Source organism: Hetaerina americana, unplaced genomic scaffold, assembly GCF_022747635.1.
Source record: "Hetaerina americana unplaced genomic scaffold, ioHetAmer1.1.p SCAF_3, whole genome shotgun sequence".
In the NCBI taxonomy this organism is placed as follows: domain Eukaryota; kingdom Metazoa; phylum Arthropoda; class Insecta; order Odonata; family Calopterygidae; genus Hetaerina; species Hetaerina americana.
In genome coordinates, this window is record NW_027286874.1 from 96,223,269 (window position 1) to 96,240,215 (window position 16,947).

Below are 16,947 nucleotides of genomic sequence, written 5' to 3' on the forward strand. Positions count from 1 at the left end.
TTGAAAAATATACTCTCTCTGTACAATCGTCGCAAATGTTCGTCTTCTTCCATTTTTTTAAGCGTCCGCTAGTAACACTACTACATGCTATCGAGAACAATACAGATTTACGAATTTATAAAAGATTATCTCTTTGCCAATGATTTTACACTAACTGCGAGGCCCAACTTATAAAATCTACCTTTCTCTCCGCTAATTTTGATTTTAGAAATATTGAGCTAGGCGTCGTATGCATTTCCCCACGTTAAATTAATCTGCGTAAATCTCATGCACGATCGTCCAAGCTTTACCCATGATACTCTGCAGGTATATGAATATTGGAGATGGAAAAGAACAGGGTTAAATGAAACGAAAGTGTTCTCGCTGACGTGTTTATTCACAGTAGTTTTTGCAAATTCACCCAATTGTGGTGCTGATCCCATTGAAGAAATATGCGCGGATGCGAAACCAACCCTTCGACATTGTAACTTATTCGAAACGAGTGTGCGGTTGCAGTGCGGATTAGCAAGTCAAAGTGAACGCCGCTCGCCATCCCGTTTCCCACCTTACGCCACTCACGATTGTATGTTTATTCCTCCATCATCTCCATCTTCTTAAGCTAAGCTTCCCAGCACTAGAAACGCCAGTGACAACACGGCTGTGTTCCCGTTGCCCCCAAGAGTTCTTCTTACTAAACTCTGTTTTTTAAAACCCTCAAGCAAAAGTTTTTGAAAACTCATTTGATTCAACTCTAAATTTGAAACTTCAAATTTAGAAGCCATGACGACTTCCGATAAAACAGATCGGCCAAAGAAATGGACCAACAATTGGCCCGTTTCTTTATTCGGGTTCTTGTCGGAGAAGAGGGCAAGCAAATAATTGATATTTTTAGGTTATAATAAAGCATACATTAAAATTCAGCATTTAAGATAGGTTTTTCCGCAAAGTTTGGAATTAAAAATAAGTTAATAAACTGGATTCAGAAATGTCTTTCCAAACACTAAATTGGTCTTAAAAATCTATTTGGAAAGAAGAAATGTCTTTTTTCTTTCCGAGAAAGATAATAGGATGTTTTGTGATTCCAATGCTTATTCTTAAGATAGAAAAAGGAAGATAGAAAAGGTGTTTGGTTGATGATCTAAAATATTCTGGGAATCTCCCAATAAAATTAGATACAGCAAGTCGTACTGATAAAAAATAGTCAATACGCATCACACAGTTTACTGAAGAATGCTACCTTGATGTGTATGTGAATTTTAGATTGAAAATGTAATGCGACTATAACTTTATGGTTACCATTCATGTAGTAACAGTTTGCAGGTGATAATAAATTTTCCTTAAGGCTTCTCATATAATATTGGAAATCTGATAGAAAATTTCCAAAGACTGAAAAATATTATCTCTAATTTATTTTGCAATTCCCTCCACAAAATCACCTGGAAAATAAAGGAATATCTTTCCTTTTATTTTCTTCAAAAGATTTCTTTTCTTTCACATATAATCTTCGATGATCTCAAACGATTATTTTACCCACACGTATGTTCTATTGAATAAAAGGCTATTTATTTCCTTTTCTTCTGAATAGCTAAACAGTCAATACATACATAAAGATATTGAACGTGCATTGCTACGCGTGCATTGCTACGCGTGCATTGCTATGTCTTATTGTCAAAAATTGCTAGAGAAGTCCACCTATTAAAATATCTATTTAAAAACTTTTCATCTTGCTTTTACACTTAAATCCTAATTTACACTACAATTATGGATGACGAGACTTTTTTGTTGATTTGGGCCAGATGCTGTTTTCATGCGTGCCACCTGCTCAACAGCATTTTCTCTGTATGAGTTCATTGACAATTGTTTTAAAAGCCTGAGGAAATTTCAGGACACTCAATCCCTGAAAATGTGGAAGGATATTTCATCCATGACCAAGTGGTGTTAGAAATTACTAAGTGTAATATTACTTTATTCCAATAGGGAGTATAATTACTTCATTCCGATATTAATTTTTCTTCAGTGTAGTATTTCTGTAATTCAGTCAGCAGGAAGAGGCCGCTGTGCTAATGTCAGCTGAGATACCTCCTATATAGATTGTAATATACGTTTTACGCTATTTTCTTTCAAAAAATTGTCCATCAAACAAATGGGATATAAATTGAATTTTTTATCTCCGGATAAACTAGACACATTCACGGATGGTCTGAGAGTGGGCTTTAAGTATGCACATACTACCAAGTGGTTTTGTCAAAATCTTATTTTCTTTATCCATCTCTTCTCTTGTCTCCCTAATATCCTCTCCAAATTTTTGGCTTAAAAGCCACTTATCCTCTCGGGATTTGCCGTCGGCCGTGTTCGACCAATGTTTTATTTCCTTAACCCTCCTCCTCCCGGCCACCCTCGCAACCCTCTCCCCTAGCTCGTCAGCTGATTTTTTTTCTTCGAAACCCCGGCATGGGAGAGTGTTTCGGAGGGAGAAGGGATTTCGGTGTGTCGGGGGTTGAAGAAGGTGGGACACTCCTCGGCTAGAGGGTTCGCTCCCCCAAAGGAGGCGGGGAAGGACGCGTGGGGGAGGGCACACTTTTTAATTACTCTTCCCTTCGGCGTATATGGAGGAATGGCAGAGGCAGGGGAGAGCAAGCGGTGAGGGGAAGGGGGCGAGGGACGAAGGTGGGCTTGTGTCGGAGTGGTGGGAAGGGGTTCGTTGACGCGAAGACCCAATCTCCCCGCCGGGTAATCAATCAGGGACACTTCTCCTGTCCGCGCCCGCTTCGATTCCTCCCCCATCCTCCATGTCCCCCCCCCGCAGCCCCTTTCGCCGACCAATCCTCCACCCTCCTCTCAACGCACGACACCCCCTCACACCTCCCTACCTAACCCACTACTCTTTCTTCGCCCTCCCGAGCAATCCGAAGCTCTCTACTTCTCCCCCCGCCCACACGACGCTACTGCGGAAAGCTATTTCTTGTGCTGCTGCTGCCGGGGCAGTGGAGTAGTCTTGGGATCGGGAGGGGGGAGGAGAGTGCCAAGTGCGGGCGGGGAGGTTGGTTAGGTGGTAGGAATGTCGTTTGCTCTTCGATCGGCGAGGGGAACCAGGGAAGGGGGGAGCGGTCGAGCGGGAGGAAGACGGGGAGAGGGATTGTTGTAGTGCGTGCCTGTGAGGGTGGAAGGGGGCGGCATAGGTATTTGCCGCCGCACAGAAGGCGGCTCTCAAAATTCCCCGACATTTCTATGCATTTTTAATTCCGAGTTTAAAAAATGTGCCGATACTTGTCTTCAACACGTAGAAAAAACCATGAACCCTTTTGTCATGGTGGTAAATTGATAGACCTAAACGGATTTGACAGGAAATACAATGAATATTATTCAATGCTCCAAAGCGGTATCTGCAAGTAAGAAATTTTTCAATTTTAATGTTTTTCTGGTAAACATCGAAAACGTTCCTGTCATTGAATGTTATAGGCTACCTATACTTGGTTAGATCTAGCGTGTGAGAGTAATTTTCACCTGATATCTTATTTTTTTATTTTATTTGATTAGTATACCCTCTGGTTTTATCTCCCCCAATACTAATAATGATGCTGAAATTTGAAATACTCGTTTGAGCCCCATTTATAAATGTAGTTTTTGTCATTAATTTTTAATTATAGGGTATTATGCGAAAAATGATGTACATTATCATGATGATGTAGCCAATACTTTTTAGCATTTATTTCTCTTTCTATTTTTAGCCAGGTGAAAGTTTTGAACATCACTCAAGAACACAAATAATTACGAAAAATTTTGAAATTAATTGACATGCAAGCTCAATAATACATATGGTGCAAAATTAATCCTAATCCTCAACTCCCTGTTAAGTTCACAGCATGTCAATATACATGACGAAACTGGTTTCGACTCATCCACCTTCTGGGATTGCACTACAGGTAGCTGGATAAAGGATGTATAAATATAAAAATGCATATATATCCACACATATATATATACATGTACATATATGTGTATATATATGTGTTTATATATATATATATATATATATATATATATATATATGTATATATGTATATGTGGGTCGCGGTAGTCCAGTGGGTAGAGCGTTGGACTGCTGACCGGAGGGTCCCGGGTTCGATTCCCGGGCGAGGCACTCTGGGCACCTGCAGCTCCACCCAAGCTGTAGTGATTCTTCGGGTACCAGATCTTCCTGGGAAACCATAACCGGCACAGGGAAAGGAACTGACCCCCTACCCTGATGTGTGAATTTTCACATGCCCTAAGGGCTTAATACTGGGTGATCTCTACCACCACCTACTAAACCGACCTTCGGGTTGATTACTGTGTTTATGGTTATATATATATATATATATATAAATGTATATATATATATATATATATATATATATATAAGTATATATATAAAATTAACTGCCTTTTAAAGGAACATCAACCGCGTCCACCAATTATTTTTGTTATTACAGCTATGGGTGCTGAATTAGTGAGACGATAGTTCCATTGTAATTCGTTTAAAGAATTAATTTTCCAGTAATTTTGATGATGGTAATTTTTTGTCGCTTTCTTTCTACTTCAATACTCGTGTACATAAAATCGTAATATGCGTATAATGGAAAATTTTCATTTATCAAATATTAAACGCAACAATTTCAGAGTGTAAAAATCATTCGCCTTGACTGGGACTCGAACCCAGATCCCTCAATATCCGGTCGAGTGCTTTAGCCACTTAAGCTACCGAGGCGTCCTCTTAAACTCTGAAATTTTTGGGGCTTTTAAAGGAACTAGATGTTATGACGAAATACCGTACATACAATGTCACATGCATTCGTAGTCGTGCGCGAGGCGCCACTGTCCACGAGGTTAAAGCCAACTTTAAACACTTATGGTGTTTTCCCTTTGACAAATTCCAAAGAAACTGCGGGAGATGCCGCAACAGTAACTTTTAACGGAGTCATCCGCTAATGTGCATTTCAAATGCAACAATTTCAGAGTGTAAAAAATCATTCGCCTTGACTGGGACTCGAACCCAGATCCCTCAATATCCGGTCGAGTGCTTTAGCCACTTAAGCTACCGAGGCGTCCTCTTAAACTCTGAAATTTTTGGGGCTTTTAAAGGAACTAGATGTTATGACGAAATACCGTACATACAATGTCACATGCATTCGTAGTCGTGCGCGAGGCGCCACTGTCCACGAGGTTAAAGCCAACTTTAAACACTTATGGTGTTTTCCCTTTGACAAATTCCAAAGAAACTGCGGGAGATGCCGCAACAGTAACTTTTAACGGAGTCATCCGCTAATGTGCATTTCAAATGCAACAATTTCAGAGTGTAAAAATCATTCGCCTTGACTGGGACTCGAACCCAGATCCCTCAATATCCGGTCGAGTGCTTTAGCCACTTAAGCTACCGAGGCGTCCTCTTAAACTCTGAAATTTTTGGGGCTTTTAAAGGAACTAGATGTTATGACGAAATACCGTACATACAATGTCACATGCATTCGTAGTCGTGCGCGAGGCGCCACTGTCCACGAGGTTAAGAGGACGCCTCGGTAGCTTAAGTGGCTAAAGCACTCGACCGGATATTGAGGGATCTGGGTTCGAGTCCCAGTCAAGGCGAATGATTTTTTACACTCTGAAATTGTTGCATTTGAAATGCACATTAGCGGATGACTCCGTTAAAAGTTACTGTTGCGGCATCTCCCGCAGTTTCTTTGGAATTTGTCAAATATTAAACATTACTGTTTCTAGAATTAAGCATATTAAACAAAATTCACCCTCAGCGGAGGGTACTTAATTTTCTAATCCAGAACAGCCATATCCGTGTCTACCTTTTTCTTCTGATATTCACGTTAAATTTTCGGAATCGACATGAAATTTTATTATTTTAAGGCGCTTTTGGTAAAGCTATCGCATTTTTATCTGAAAATGGTGATTTGTGATCCAATTGTAGAGCAACCCCTTTTCTCCAAAATTCATCAAATTATGAAAAATCCCTTTGTTAGTGTTGAAGGACGATGGAATGAGTGAACTCTATTTTACATACAGCATAGGTAACATAGTGCCAATCAGATTCTCGAACGCACTAAATACAATCAATGATAAAATTAGGCATAGGAAAATGCCAATTAGAAAATACTCAGTGATTTAATCAATGTCTACATCAAGTAATTACACTCTTCTTCTAACCATTGACGCGGTCATTAACCAAATAGATAAAATAGGTCCAGTTTTGCATGCTAATCTAAATATGCGACGACGATTTATAAAGGTACCAATCAGTGGATTGTATTGGGAAATAATCCATTACTTTTCTGTTATTTTGTTTACTATCACCTTGCCTCGCCCTGTACTTATCAATAAAAAATTGTATATCTTTTGCTAATGCACTTTCCAAACTATGCACTGGTTCCATTACGACCTTTTTGGAGCTATTACTAGAATATATGCATTACACGATCTGAGTGACGGTGAAGGAGAGATAAAAGAGGGAGGAATGGCTTTCTTCCCGACGAACCAGAGCCCAGGTAGATTGCCTTGCTTTTCAAGATTGCCGACAGCACATACTTCACTCAAAAAAACTATAAACGCCAGGCAATGTGGGTGCCGATTAAGGAAAGGGCCATTCGAGCACAGAAACTTGGAATGTGAGAAAATTTAACGGATTGGAGTTAGTGTCTTGTAGACTGCCAAACGGTTGTTGCGTGCCGAGGAAGGGGGCGTGGCGTTCCCTTTACAGACTCCCACGCCGCCGTTTCGGCGCATCAAAGGATGTGTTCTGTGGGAAAGTAACGAGATCGCAGAGAGCCAAGGGCGGGGGAGGGCGATTTACCTTCACCGGAGGGAGCTGGGCGGCGAGGAATGGCCGATGTGGTGAGTGCAAGAAGGGTGTATTAGAATGCCGAAGTACCATTCCTTATTTTGATATTCTATATCATTCGTCCACCCACATCTGTGGACGCGTGTGTGAAAAGAGGGTACATAAAGATGCACCGTTTATGACTTTAACTCCATCATGTTTGCTTGTTCGGAAACAGTTGACAAATTGGTTTCTTGGAGGTAATACCAGTAGTCTATCCAAACAGTTAAAGTGTGTTAAGCATATTTTCACTCGTGCATCATACAATAATGAGCACACGATATGTTTGTGAGTAGACGAGAAATGAACTATGGTCCGAGTCTTGGCATTATACAATTCACTAGCTTTATTTGACTTTTTAAAATGCTGATCACATTTATATGCTCCATATCCTACAATGATGAGGTTTCACCTACCCTTCCTTGATCACTAAATACTCCCTTGGCACTCCATTGTTATTGGAAATGTTTATCATTTATCATTAGTTATAGTAGTCACCAATATCCATCAAGTCTTGGCAAACGGAATTTTTAGTTGTTCAATTGACAATTATATCACATACAGTTGATTATTTTTAAAGAACATGTACAGTATTATAATGAGGAAAGTGTCGGGAGTCCATCATGGCTGTTATAAGTTGAAAAAAGGGAAAAAATAAAACTGAGACACTCCAAAAAGAGAGTGCGTGCTCTTCTATGGTATTCATGCGAGGTTAAAAAACGTTGTTTAAGAAATTCTACAACGCATAAAATAGTCTAATTTGGTATGCTTATGTGTTATTTATTAGCTATTCAGTATGTCTAGTTCTTTTACGGGTGTTTTCATCGAATTGAAAATAGTTAGCACTATAAGTTCAATGTGATGCATGGGAGAATATAAATACAGGGTGCGGCAACATAACTTCCTTTTTTGAAAGCGTTTTGCGTTTGAAAAGAGAAAGTTATGTTGCCGCACCCTATATGTTAAGGTTACATATCTCGCAAAATTAATCATTCATTGGCACACGCAACATTCATTTTGAATTTTATTTGATTCATAAACTAAGTTTATCAACAAACAGTAAAACTTATTTGGGAAAATAATTTTTATACGCAATTTTCACGCTTGTCTAATTGAAATTTCGTCATCATGATAGGTTATGAAACATCGGATTGGCTCATAGCAGCTCTCCAAGCTATTCTGCCTCCTGCAATTCCTTACATTCCTTCATATCTCCTTATTATGATATATCCCATCCATGGTTCTCGTAATTCAACCCTTGAACTTCTCCTGAAATTAACCCCTTTCAAGTATGGTTTCAGCAAACTATATTGCCTCTGGGTATGCCCAGTTGTTTTCATTTCTCTTCTTTGTAAGTGACATTCGTAGGATTCTCTCGCCTGCGTTTCTATGCACACATAGCATTGTAGATGATATCCAGATTCAAATTAGAAGCATTTTAAAAACTTAGCTCTTCTATTTGTTGCACATCATTGAAAATATTAAAATATCTTAAATTATGCCGAAGCAATAAAATTTGAGGTGAGTAGGAAGTTTCGTTTTCTGGAACGTAGATACTATTGCATAATATTTTGACTTAAAATTTTGGAAATACGTAATGTGTTGCCATTCTATGAGGGTAGGCTGATAACTAATGCACACATGCTTGTAGACCACAGAAAAAATGACCTTCAGAAGCACTCCTGGTGAAATGTAAAAGTAACATTTCCGCTTAACATGCATGCGCAGGTTTGAAGTCGTTTCATTCCTCCAGTGTATTTCGAGAAGCGGAAGTATGGAGACGTGTTCAAGTGCTATGTCTAAGCGAGTTAAACAGCGTGTTGTTATCGAATTTTTTAACTGCTGAAAAAGCGACTCCTACTGAGATTCATCGCCGTTTAAAGGCTATTTATGGTGACGATGCTGTTGATAGGTCTACTGTAAATCAATGGGTAGTAACATTTCGTGCTTTCGAGCCTGGAAAAGCCGTAATTGTTGATGAAACTTCTTTTGATTGTGTTTTCAGATGCTTACCGAGTATGTGACCGATTTTCTGGAACGAGTGGCAACTGTAAATTCTTCTAAGTGTATACAGACTCTAAAACACCTCCGACGTCGAGTTTGTCGTGCTGAAGGCAGCCTGGAGCTAATAATTTTGCAACATGACAACGCTCGTTCACACATCTCGCGCGCAACTGGAGAGGCACTGCGAAACCTGAAAATCGAACCGATTCCACACCCTCCTAATTCCCCCGATCTTGCTCCTTGTGATTTTTATTTTTTTCCTCAACTCAAGAGACTCCTCAATGGTAATAATTACACCTCGGAAGATGAGGTGGCAGCTGTCAAGTCCTGGATTCGAGAGTCCGAAGTCTGAAGAGTTTTTCAGTAACTGAATGAGAAACCTTGTTATACGTTGGGAGATATGTGCTAGACTTAATGTTGACTGTTTAAAAATAAATATATGATTTTGAAACTGAAGAATTGTACTTAAATGTACTTTTTGCTCGATCTTGCTATTTGCTTTTGTTTGTGGTCTACCAGAATCTGCACATTACTTCTCAGCCTACACTCGTGATTAAATGAAATCTTCAGAATTAAGTTCAAGTTCCCATTAGCAACTTCCTGCTTTTAACTAATTATTTCGTGGGGTGAGGAAGTCAGATCCAATTAACCACAATTAGTGGACGCCAGTGCGGTTCATGCATCAAAAGCAGTGTTTAGGATTTCTCACAGAACTAGATAATAAAGTTAACCATCGCGCTCACTAGAATTGGAATTTGAGTCACCGACCTTCTTCGTCTTCGTTTTCGTCGTTTAATTTGCGGGTACTTATTCCATGTGGGTGAACTGAGCTGACAATTCTAGCTCTAATTGAAAGTAACTTAGAGAAATACCAATCAAAACTCTTACTGTGTACCAAAGAAGCTCTTTTAAAGTGTTAAATATTAAAATACATTAAGTATTTTCCATCATATGCCGGAGTAAGGTTTACAATCACGCCAAATTTACAATATACCTTCGAATTCAACTATATAAAATTAGAAAATCCATATTTCAAGTTTTTAAAGCATATCTCAGGTTCATAAAATTTGACTGTTCTTTTGTGGAAGAACTCATTGCCGATTAAGGTCACATGCCTACAGGGTTTTATTCGAAGAGGAATATGAACAAAAATCTGAAACAAAACTTTTTTGGTGCAATTTATATGAGAGTAACATCCGCCGGGTACACTCGAAGCTACTGCTAAATTTTGAAAATTGAACACATTCTGTCATATCTTTCCCTCCATGCGACTCTCTTCCCCCTCCCCCCCCCTGCGCTTTCGCTTGCGAGCCTCATCCTTCCCTCCGAACCCCTCCGTCCGCGCTGCATCGCCCATCCACGCATCCCCGACTTCAGAAACCCACGGTGGACTCCTCACAACCATTGCACTTCCTTCGTTTTCAGCCAAAATCCTTCCGACTCCTCTATCCACCCCCCTCTACCCCATCATCGCCCCAATCTCCCTCCCGACTGAATCTCCCCCGCCTCTCCACCCCCTCCTCCCTTTTTTGGGCGCATTGTTTTGATCCCGGCAACCACCATTAATCATGCCGTCGTATCAATGACTGTCCGCCTCCGTGCGGGGTGGGGGCTGCAATGGAGGGGGTGGGGGCGAGGGGAAGGGGGGGGGGGCGCTTGATGTCTCGGGGGCGGTGGTCTGATGGGACGTGCGGGAGGAGAAGGAGGTGGTACGTCGGGATGGGTGGGGAACCAGGGAGTTGGAGATGGGTGGAGGAAGGGGGAGGTGGCCTCTGGGAGGTGGGGTGTGCACGGCGTGGGTGGGAGTGACGTGAGGGAAGTGGGGGAATGCGGGGTAGCTGGGAGGATGGGGGGAAGAAATCTTACGAAGGTTTCCCTTGGAACGGCTCCTGACGGCACCGGAGGCACTTGGAGCGCCGAGGAATGAAAATCGGGATCCACGGATTCCGATAGGATTTGACGAGGCGAAAATGTCGCCGCTCGTCCTTGGCATAAGAGTCTCCTCGGCAGGGATAGGGTGTTGGGAGCGTGAGATGAATGCCGCCAATGCAGGGGAGAGTGGGGTGCCATTGGTGTGGTAGACGTAGGGGTGAGGCCAGCTCCCAGATATTCAATGGAATCTCTCTAAAAGGTCTCTAAACTTTTTTTGTAAGAAATTAGATTTAGAAAAATGTTTAGAAATCCCATTAATTTGAAGGCTGAGTTGAACCCGTATCAATATAATCGAATTATCGACTACGAAATGATATACTAATCGTTTTTTGTAATAATTTAGGAATGCAAATGCGTCAAAGACTAGGCGAAAATATATCTTCTTTGAAAATATATACAAAATAACCAATTTACTGAGATACGCTATTATTTGCCATCATTTTTACAATTTGTTTATCGGTGGTACTCTTTAACGTTATAAGGAACAGTTAAGCCATTTGAAAATGATAGCGTCATATTATGCATGTCAAAAGGAAGGAAATTTTTATTGTTTAGAATTTAAAAAATGCTGTCATGCGCATTGAAATCTGCTGGTAAATATTCGGAAATATCGATTTAATTTGTTATATAAAACACAGTAATCAACCCGAAGGTCGGTTTAGTAGGTGACTAGCTGAATACGCGGCTTTGCACGGGTTAGGGAGAAACAATAATATAAATATGCTACATAAATAAAAACAACAAATTATAAAGTACAATAACACACTACTTCATACAAATTTAAGAATCTTTTTTATTTAACCCCTGTTAATAAACTACATTTTTTGTTTCATATCCAGGAGAAAGAATATATAAATTTTTAGGCGAACCTACTCTGGAGCAAGCAACATAAAGTTGCCCGTGGCTAAAACATGGCGATCTTAGATCAACACCACAAAACTTTAAAGACTGTCCCTGTGATTTATTAATGGTAATTGAAAAAGCTAGCCGGACTGGAAACTGTAATCTTTTAAAGTTGAAGGGAAGATCAGTTGAGATTAGAGGTATCCGTGGAATAAAAATTATTTCACCTTTTCCTTTTCCAGTTAAAATGACTGCCTGGATTATATTTTTCATTAATTTTGTCACACACAATCGTGTCCCATTGCAGAGTTTTGGTGGATCTAAATTTTGCAATAAAATGATTGGAGATCCTACTTTAAGTATAAGGCGATGTTGTGGCAATCCAGCTGGATCAAGTGAATTTAGGAATTCCGTTGGATAATTGACGGCTTCGTCAGCATCCACTACGGTATCAACCGATTTATATTCAATCAAGTCTCCTGGCAGCATGGCTAGTATCTCCTTGTTAATTTCATTAACATCATCGTTCTTAGGAGCAAGAATGGCTCTTTCTCGCAACCATTCTAAATTTTTATAATTTTGATTAACGTTAGGATAGACTGCTTGTATCATATCGCGGACAGTTTTCACCGATACACATAAATCTGATGACAATTTTATCATACCAGATGCTTCAATAACTAATCTATCTTCTCCAATCTCCAAAAGTGTATTTGCAAAATTTTGAGCATTCCCATCTCTTAAGAGGATTCGCATGTTTTGTTTAAGGCTAATTTCTTGGACATGATTCCATAGAACAGAATGTTTTAAACAGGCATAAATTTCATCGGCTGGAGTCGATTTTGGAATGACAGGCAGAGTTTGACGGAAGTCTCCACACAGGAGTACCAGAGCTCCTCCCATTAAACTGCAGTTTCCTCTAAGATCTTGAAGTGTTGCGTTGAGGGCCTCTAGAGATTTTTTATGAGCCATCGTACACTCATCTCATACTATCAATTTACATTCTATAAGAACTTGTGCCTGGCCGCTTTTTTTATTTATATGACATGTGGGATTTTCTTGTCGGGAAATATTAAGTGGCAACTTAAGGGCAGAGTGGGCTGTTCTTCCTCCTTCCATTAATGTCGCTGCAATACCTGAAGATGCAACGGCTAGAGCAATTTCTCCATGAACCCTGATTTCAGCGAGAACTAAATTAATTAAAAATGTTTTTCCCGTGCCACCAGCAGCATCAAGAAAAATGATACCTCCTTCTTGTTTATCTACTTGATCCATTATTGTTTCGTACGCGAATTTCTGATCTTCATTAAGAAGTGGCTTTTTATCCGCGATGTATGCTTCTAAGTCTAAGACATTGTAGCTAGTTTCACGTATATAATCTGGGTAAAATACACCCTGTTGATCTTGTAAAGGTGCAAAAAGACCGAGTTCCACTAAAGTCTTGTTAACCATGGTGATACCCTTTTCCTCCAAAATAATCAAAGTTTTATTAAAAATGTCGGAGTTAATCGTAATATCCAATGTAGGATTTTCACTTCGAATTTTAGCCAGTATATCCTCACTCATTGATTCTTTATATTTTTCCCATAATGTTTTTGGGTTAGATGGATTACAGAAGGTTATTATGATGGCAAACAAAATTCGGATTTGTCCTGGAAGAGAAATCAAACTGGCCTCTCGCAATGAGTCATCCCAGTGTTGATCTCCTTCTAGCAACCCTAAATTCTGGCAAGCTTCTCTGAATGTCTCACATATTTCTCCGTTTACCGTTCTTAATTCTGCAAATGAGCGAGGTCCTCTAATGGTATGTAGGAGCATTCTTAAAAAATAACATTCGGCGTTGTTAGGATGGACTGTGTAGACTCGGCCCAATGCGTCACATGAATAAATATTATTCTCAGGATCAAAGTTGCCCATTTATCTTCTACAAAAGACTTTCCTTGATGTATTCCACGTATAATATCTCGGCAATTCTGAATACAATAGTGTTCTTGCAAAAGTATCCTGCTGGCATAGTTGGAAAAATGCTGTTTCTATGACAGCAAAAAAGTAAACAAATTACATACATACAAACAAACACTCTCCTTTATATATATAGATGGTAGAGATCACCCAGTACTAAGCCCTATACGGCGTGTGACAATTCACACATCAGGGTAGGGGGGCCAGTTCCTTTCCCTGTGCCGGTTATGGTTTCCCAGGAAGACCTGGTACCCGAAAAATCACTTTAGCTTGGGTGGAGCTGCATGTGCCCAGAGTGCCTTGCCCGGGAATCGAACCCGGGACCCTCCGGTCAGCAGTCCAACGCTCTATCCACTGGGCTACCGCGACCCCGGTTGATATATAACATTTGTTATATATCAACTGACATTTAACCAATTGCTCATAATCATGAAGGTGATTTATTGAATTGATTCATCAAAAATTAAAGATACTGCTGGGTGGATAGTGGTTCTATCCTAAGGATATTATGTCAGTAGGCATTACAATTATTTTAACTTATTAATTTGGTGGTATAAGTATTTGTTAACATTCTTATTATGAACTTATTATCTTACAGCAATTCATCCGGGATTTTCACGGTTTTAAATGTTGTATGGTATCTCACTCAATTTAAAAAATGCGTATCTTGGGCTATCTTTTGGGAAAGGTATTGATGATTACAACCGTCTTATTACTTCACAATCGCAGAAGTATCTCTGCGAACTTTGATAACCGTTTTTAAATGGAATAAAAAATTGGGAATAAGTGTTGAAAAATCGAATTTATTCCCACCCTTTCTTGATTTGTTGACTGACATACTTTAGATACGAGTGTATAAGTTACACATGTATTTCTACTACTGTAATGAAATTCACCCGGTATATTATCTTGGCCAGAAGGCGTTCATAAAACGGTTAGCTTATAAGGATCTGCAATTTTAAGAAGACCAACTGGTTTAATTAACCAGTGAATTTTGAAGTATTAATAAGAACTTTTAAAACTATATAAAATACTCGGTCGCATTTTTATTATAATCACTTGTTTAAAATGCTGCTTTGTTAAAAGGAAAGAATTATATTGGTCTAGATAAATAAATCATTAGAATTAAAGGGAATAGTTTCCACTAAATTGGTAAAACAATCCCACGCGTTCTTCATTAAAATATGTGTGTAATTCTTGTCTAATTAATTTGTAAGGTACTCGTGTGATTAGAAAACCAGCATAAATGAAAACATAATTTGTTGAAGCTGATCTTCATTCATTGAAGCACTAAATTAACAACCTCAATGATAGAAGAAAGATTTTTCTCGATATTTTATTGACAGATGTCATTGATGCGTCCTTGTTAAAGGTTTTTCGAAAATAAAGTTATCAATAAAAACAAGTTGTTAAATTAACTGGAAACCCATGTATGATCCATTTTAGCGGAAATAAATTTTTAACGATTATTTTTAAATAAAAATGAATTCATTGAAATTAATGTGACAGAGATAAATACAATATTACACAGTACTCCTTCCATCCCTAAATTATAGTTAATAAAGTACAATTATAACTTACCTTTCAGTCGCTCTGGATTTGGAGAGCATGCAACCACGAGCCCTTCGAAGGGTTCGAGTAGGCATGGAATATGTCGTCAAAAGGGAGACAGTGAAACTCTCTTAATGAATAGCTCCTTGTTATGTACTCCGGTGACAAATCTCGGGAGAATAGGGAGATTGCCTTTTGATCCAGCCGGGATCTTCTTTGCCTTCTAATTTATTTTCCTCAGGATGTGGGTATATATAAAATTGTGACTTGAGTACGTAGGAAACCTGTGTGAGGAAGGTGGGGTGGGAAGAAGGGGTGGGGGGGCGAGGTAAGAATGGAAGGTCTGTTTCGTCGTGAAGTGAGGGTCTCAGAGTCGAGGAGGCGGGGAAGGACGGCGACAAGAGTGGAAATCCCTTCAGACTCGAAGATTTTATATTTAGGAGCGCGGTGGTGGAAATTGGAGGGGATCCTCGGGGCGAGGGCGGGGGGGAGGAGAGTCGAGAAGGGGGAGGGAATCGGGGTTGTGAAGGGGCGTGGAGGAGTTAGTGGGAGTGAAAGAGGTGTGGTGTAAGCCTTTGCCACTCCCCCCTTTCCTGCCCTTCGTCCTTCCCCCGTCCGTCCCCTCCCACCGCCTCTTTCCTCCCTTGCGCCCCTCGTCGAAAGAAACTCCTCGCACACACACACACACACAAATTTTCTCCCTCTCTCTTTCGTGGCGTCGCGGTGTCCTTATTTATAGTAGCAGCCCCTTGCGGTCGAGCATGGATTGCTCTGAGGCATCGTTCACGGGCGCCCGCTCACGCAAGGAACACAGCGAGGGACCCCCCCCCCCTCACTCCACGCCCTCAACCAGCCCTCCTCTCTCCTCCTTCACCATCTTCCCCCTCCTTTTCCCGCCCCCAAATGTCTCCCCTAACCCTTCGCCATCTCCGAGACCCGAATTCCCTTTCCTCTCTTCCCTCCGCACTCTTCACCTCCCTCTACCCGTAGCGCCTTCGTAAAAAAAAGCACGGGGGTCGGAGGACTGGTTGGGCACGAGGGAGCGTGGAGATACCCACACCCCAGACTTCATCCCCCCTCCCGCCATCCCGTCCCCCGCCCTCCAACCAGAAGGCACGGGACCGTGGAATTCTCCCACTCCCTCCCTCCCGCCCTCTCGTCTCTCATTCCAATTCCCTTCAACCCACTCTCTGATCATGGAGTCTCACTTCCACCCTCTGCTCCGATCCCTCCCACTCTAGGTACCCTTTTGGTAATGGCCATCAAACGTGACCTCGCGCTCAATGTTGTCAATGTATTTTTCAGGAATTTAGAATCAATTTCATAAATTTTTTTATGCTATAGGTTCTTTGCATGATGTGCAAACACTGATTTGCCCACGTTCCGTTCGGTGATGATTCAAAATATCGTGGATTTTGATATTTTATTAATATTTTTTGACTTATTTTCCTCAATTTATTAGTACAGAAAATTTCGAAGGACTTGGAGTAATTTTAGATTTTTTTCGACTTATTCTCTAGCCGTTCCATCGCTAGGAATGTAATGGTTACATTCCAAGCGATGGGTATGGTAATGGTAATGATATACATAGCCTTAAGAGCCGATCACTTTATAGTTAATGCGAAGATGCATGTGCTGTTGATGATGGTGATGATTAGGATATCCACTCGGAAATTAATGTTTAGAGATACTTGTGTTATCAACACATATTGTACTGTAGTGATTTTATTTTCAGCCATTTTTTTAAATTTTGATATATCCTCTCCTTCAAAGGTAAACTTACCTTGTAATCCTCCTCTTATCTGACTATTTTC